General features: G+C 34.6%; 1 pseudogene; it reads right to left on the bottom strand.

Annotated features, from left to right (window-relative positions):
* Positions 1–5,313: 5,313 nt before the first annotated feature.
* LOC126002887 (uncharacterized) lies at positions 5,314–5,432 on the bottom strand (annotated as a pseudogene).
* Between the last annotated feature and the right edge of the window lie 1,245 nt (positions 5,433–6,677).

Raw genomic sequence — 6,677 nt, 5'->3', positions numbered from 1 at the left:
TGTTACTCTGGTTAGGGCTTTCAATACTATGTTAAAAAATAGAAGTATGATAAAAGTGTAGATGTAACAAGCATTTCAATTGGACTCTTGCCTTATTCTTTAACATAAACTATTTCAATTTTGATGAAACTAAGATCAAACAAAGTAAGCTATTCTATTGGCAAAGTTTGATAGTTAAAATTATACTTATTTTATTATTTTAACTTTTTTCAAATTTAGGTAATGTTTCTAAATAGTTTTGACATGTATGGTCTTGGTAACCATAATTAACTTACCTCATTAATACCAGAGTATTCAAGACCACCCTCCCATTTATGCAAATGGTAAGCCTAATGCATGTATTTATTCCTTGTTATTTTTTTATATTTTTAGTTTTTGGGTTTTGGGCCACATCCAGTGACTCTCAGGGGTTACTCTTGGCTCTGTGCTCAGAAATTGCTCCTGCTTGGCGGACCATATGTGACGCTGGGGAATTGAGACAAGTTCCGTCCTAGGCTAGTGCGGGCAAGACAAATGCCATAGCGCTTGCGCCACCACTCCAGCCCCTATTCCCTGTTAACTTCTCTATTATATATGGTATTTCTTCTTTGGTATATTTTGGCATAAAAGTAATAGGAAAATAGAAATTAGATATTCACATCCAAAGAACATTCCAAAAGTAATTATTTGTACATCATACATATGACAAAAAATAAAATATATCTATTACATAGAAAGAACTGAAAAAGTCAACAATAGAAAGGAAAAATATTACCATCAGGAACTGGAAGTTATCATGATGAATGAGTAAGCCAAAAGGAAGAGAAACACATGATGATCTCATTTATCCCTGGTATAGAGAATAACTGAAAGAGGGAAGGCAATGTTGTAAAGCGGGCATGCTTAGATAACTCTTAACACCAGAATGCAGGACAGAGAGGAAAAAAGGAAAAAATAAAGGGAGAAGGAAGAAAATGAGAAAACAGGTGTCAGGGGTTTCTGGTAAATTGGTATTATAGAGGAGTGGTATATCCAAATCATAGATTCAAAAGCACTGAAAACATGAGATCTGAACTACATCCATCAAAAATTAAAATGTACCTATTAAGGAGGCAGGCTGGATAGTTGGAAGAAATTTGGGAGCACTGTTTGAAAGAAGTTGACATTGATAGTGGAATTGGTGCTATAATATGTCTAAAACTTAGCTATCAATAACTTTGTAAATCATGGTCTTGAATTAAAAATTTTATAGAAAAATGAGAAATCTAGCTAAGCATACGTCACCATGGAAAATATACAGTTGGTTAACAGGTGTATGCATAGTTCATCAATGGAGAAGTTGCTTCAGATTTTAGGTTTCACATTGCTAAACTAAATCAATGAATATATCAATCATCACAGTATCAGATTACTGGAAGTCAATAATAAAATGAGATATTACTTCACTCTGATTACAGTGGCTTATGACAAGAATACCAGAAACAATATGTGGAAAAGAAATGAATCCTCATTTACTGCCAGTGGCAATGTAAATTAGTCTTCTCAGAATAAAAATAATATAAAAAATCACTAAAATAAAAAAATAGGCTGGTCACTCCTGCCTGCTCTCTGCTACCTGGGGCTTTGGGACCTTAGGCAGATACAAATCTGACTGAGATTTTGGTAACAACTTACCCAGATTTCTACAAGAACTCCATTTATGCCATTACATGAGGAATGAACTACAAAGATTCAAAACAAATAGTTGAGCTTATACTTTAAATAGAGTAACTTCATTATTATTAAAAGAACACATAGGTTATTACAGAGCCCATTTAGTGAATAATATTTGGTAACAGATCAGAGAGCCCCGACTTATATAGATTGACTGCAGTGAGGATAGAGCCCAGCGGAAGTAGGACAGATGCAAAATGAGGTCCAAGAAGGAGGAGATTCAGAGAAATGATCAAATTTTACCAGGAAACACAGAGTGCCAGTTCAGTAGTCCTGTGAGATCAGTGCAGCCGCTCTGCTTCACTCTACAGTGTGTGTGTTTCTTCTAGTGAGCCACATTATGTCACAAAAAAAAAAAAAAAAACATCATTATAGTATGAAGGTCATAATGGGTGAGCCTCACAGAACCCTGCACACTTAGTGGATGAAGAAGGTAGTTCTGAAAATCCAACCAGTTATTAGTCACCTATATAGTCTCTCTGATAAGTACTATAGAGAGAAAGTATTAAAGATGTTCAAAGAACTCAAAGAAACTATGGAACAGATAGTCAATATGATCAAGTGGTTGTGGGTGTAGAAGTGAGAAAACTTCAAACAGAAATGACAGAAATGGAAAAACTTACTCACAGTAGAATAACAGCTGAGGGCAGAATGAGGGAGCTAAAAGATGAGCAGCACAACACCTCCATACAACAAAAGTTCAAAAAAAAGCCTTTAACTAAATGAAGAAAAAAATGAAAATAAAAATTAACCCTAAAAAATAACCGAACAAACAGCAATGGAAATCTGGGATGAATTTAACAGAAACATGGTAAGAACAATTATTGTGGAACATAAGAAAAAGAGAAGGTTGATCTGTAAAATAAACTGTATCAGGGATTCAAGTGGTAGTGGGAAGGGCTTAGAGGGCACTGAGGAAAAAAAATAGTGAAGAGGAACTGACACTCTAGTAGAGGGGTTGTGCTGGAATGTTGTTTGCATGAAACCCTACCACTAACTGTATTGAAAATTATGAAGGTTGGCTTATGATAGATGGCCTTGACTTGATTGATTGAGAAAGGTTCCTTTCATTCCCATCTTGCTGAGAGTTTTGATCCAGAATGGGTGTTGAATCTTATCAAATGCTTTCTCTGCATCTATTGATATGATAATGTGATTTTTTTCTTCTTATTTATATTGAGTGTTATATTGATGGATTTATGAATGTTAAACCATCCTTGCCTTCCTGGGATGAAACCTACATGATCATAGTGAATGATCTTCTTGATAAGGCATTGAATTTTATTTGCCAGAATTTTATTGAGGATCTTTGCATCTGTATTCATCAAGGATATTGGTCTGTAATTTTCTTTTGGGGCTGTATCTCTATCTGGTTTTGGTATCAAGGTGATGTTGGCTTCATAGAAGCTGTCTGGAAATGTTCTCGTTTTTTTCAATTTCATGAAAGAGCCTAGCCAGGATTGGTAGTAGTTCCTCTTGAAAAGTTTGAAAGAATTCATTAGTGAATCCAACTGTTCCTGGGCTTTTCTTTTTGGGGAGACATTTTATTACTGTTTTAATTTCCTCAATAGTGATGGGGGTGTTTAGATATGCTACATCCTCCTTGTTCAACCGTGGAAGATTATAAGAGTTCAAAAATTTATCCATATCTTCCAGGTTCTCATGTTTCATGGCATAAAGTTTCTCAAAGTAATCTCTGATTACCCTTTGAGTCTCTGCAATATCTGTAGTGATCTCCCCCTTTTCATTTCTAATACGAGTTATTAATTTTCTCTCTCTTTCTTTGTGACTTTTGCCAATGGTCTATCGATCTTGTTTATTTTTCCAAAGAACAAACTTCTGCTTTTATTGATCTTTCGGATTGTTTTCTGGGATTCCACTTTATTGATTTCTGCTCTAAGTTTTATTCCTTCTGTCTCCCTATTTTTTGATTCCTTTTGTTGATCATTTTCTAATTTTATGAGCTGCATCATTAGGCTATTCAAGTATGCCCCTTCTTCCTTCCTGATGTGGGCTTGCAAAGCTATAAATTTTCCTCTCACTACAGTTTTTGCTGTGTCCCATAGATTCTGATAATTTGTGTCTTCATTGTCATTTATTTTCAGAAAAGTTTTAATTTTCTCTTTGATTTCATCACAGACCCACTGGTTGTTCAGTAGCAGGCTATTTAGATTCCAGTTGTTAAAACTTTTTCTTCTGTGTGCCTTTGTAATTCACATCTAATTTCAGAGCTTTATGATCAGCAAAGATAGCCTGAAAAATTTCTATCCTCTTAATTTTATGGAGATATGTTTTATGTACAAGCATGTGGTCTATCCTGGATAATGAGCCATGTGCACAGGAGAAGAATGTGTATCCAGGTTTCTGAGGATGGAGTGTCATATATATATATATATATATATATATATATATATATATATATATATATATATATATATATATATATATATATATATAAGGCCTTTTTCTTCCATTTCTCTTCTCAGGTATAATATTTTTTGTTGGGTTTCAGTCTGGTTGACCTATCAAGTGTTGAAAGGGTCATGTTGAGGTCTCCCACAATTATTGTGTTATTACTGATGTCCTCTTTTAAATTTGTCAATAGTTGTATTAGCTATCTTGCTGGTCTCTCATTAGGTGCATATATATTTAATATTACAATTTCTGACACATAGCCAGGAGTAACCCTTGAGCATCACCAGGTGTGGCTCCCAAAAAAGAAGTATGAAGTATTTTCTTATAATGGCAAAATTATTTTCATTTATATTTGGATACCATTGATTTTCATATAAGTTTTTGAATATGAGAGTATGTTGGCATTTTATATTATTTTTTAAACTGTTATATGTATGGGTTAATAAGAATTAAGGGATCTGAGGCACTTATTTGAATTTTCTTGTAAAGGACACATTAATAGTAATGCTTGGGGACTACTCCCACTTTGTTTCTCAGAGATCACCCTTTGGTGGTGCTCAGGGAATTAAAACTTAGCTCCTGCATACATAATATGTCCCAACTGATTGAACTATCTGTAGAATTACATATTAATTATAGAGTCCTGGATAATTTTGGATGGTGATGAAGGGAGGCCTTTCTCTGACAGCCTGGGCCAGGTGCCTACATCCCATTCCAGCCAGTAGGTCTGCATGTTCAGGGTAGTAGCAAGGAAAAGATCCACAGGCAATCAGGTTCAGAGGCATCAGCTTTATTCAAGGCCTTAGACATCATGTGGCTTCTAAGCTTAAACCTTTTAAGCAGGCTCCATAAGCTGCCCTAAATTTAAATGTGTTTCTTATCCCTCCACTATCTATCTAGACCAAGGTAGTCATTTTCAGCGACTGCCTATAAACCAAGTATTAAATATAAAGGTGACTATTTAGGACAACAAATATATACCTTGAGTACTTTAAGGTTATCTTTCTTCTTTTTCGGGGATAGAGAGGGCACACTCAGTGATTCCCAGATGTAACTCCTAGATCTGCATTCAGGAAATACACCTGAGAATTATGAGGGAAATATATGGAATGCTGAAGATCAATCTCAAATTGGCCACATGCAAGACAAACTTCCTATCTACTGTACTATCTACTCAGCCCCTAATGTTATATTTCTTTTTTTTTAAGCCTACAGCACCCGGTATTCCCAGGCGGTCTCCCATCCAAGTACTAACCAGGCCCGACCCTGCTTAGCTCCCGAGATTAGACTAGATAGGGCATGTTCAGGGTGGTGTGGCCGTAGACTTTTATATTTCTTAATTTGTTTCTTTGAATCAAGTAATAATATTTCCATTAAATTGTGTGATTTAAATTTTTTAACAAATGGTGGATTTTTATTTCTCCAAATTTGTTTTTATAGTGATATCATAGTTTATAAAAGTGATGACATATTGCTGTATAACTATTTTATGTTGCTATTCTATGTTCACTGCCACAATGTGAAGTTGAGTAGTATCTTTAAAAATTCACTTAAATTGATTTTTATTATGATTAATAATATATGATATAAATCTTGCCGTTTTTATCTTTTATTTTAGAGTTCATTGCCAGTAGAACTCAGCCTAGAGTGGGCGAGTGGTACTCTAAATAACAATGCTTTGGGAGCATAACAGTGAATTACAGGATACTATAATCATACCTAGAAACCCTGTAGTGCTAGGAATCAAATTAAAGGGCTTGTATAAACTACATATGTCCTCTACACCTTAAATTGTATCTGGCTCCCATTTAATAATATTAAGTCATGTTTCGTTCTCAAGCTTGTGAAACTATTATGTTTGTTTTTTGATGGGGTTAGATTTTTTTTCTTGCTAAGTTCTAGTAGGGTAAAAGACATAAGGGTCAGGAGGACAAATCTGTGGTAGAAAGCTGGAGTACAGTGAGAGTATAAAAGTACACACTATGACAATGACAGTTGGAACTGATCACACGAAACAAGAACTAGACGCTGGAAGAAGATAAAGTGACATGCATGGTACCCTTCATTAATAATAGTGCAAATCACAGTGTCAAAAAAAAAGAGAGAAACAGAGAGAGAGAAAGAGAAAAACAAAATGCCTTCTCCAGAGGCAGGTGCGGGAGAGAGAAACTGAGAATCGGTGGCAGGAAAAGGGTGGTGTACAATCTATGACTGAAATTTAAGTATAAACAACACTGTAACTACTGCTTTAAGAAAATTAATTATTAGTAAAAACAAAAATAAAATAAAACTTTCAAGCTAGCTAAAGCAATTTTGGAATAAAAGAAACTATGTTTTTCTTTAGCCAACTTTAAATTATAGTTTAAATTTATATATCATATCTAATAAGGACAGAATAAGGACAGACCAAATGAATAGAATTGAGAGCCCAAAGAAAGACCATTGGCATACAGATGACTAATCTTCAACAAAGGATCTCAGCACATGAAGTGGGATAAGGAAAGCCTTTTCAACAAACGGTTCTAGGAAAATGGTTATCTTTATGCAAAGAAATAAACTTGGATCACTAT

Source organism: Suncus etruscus, chromosome 2 (assembly GCF_024139225.1).
Source record: "Suncus etruscus isolate mSunEtr1 chromosome 2, mSunEtr1.pri.cur, whole genome shotgun sequence".
Lineage (NCBI taxonomy): Eukaryota > Metazoa > Chordata > Mammalia > Eulipotyphla > Soricidae > Suncus > Suncus etruscus.
This window is presented reverse-complemented; position numbering and strand designations above follow the sequence as displayed.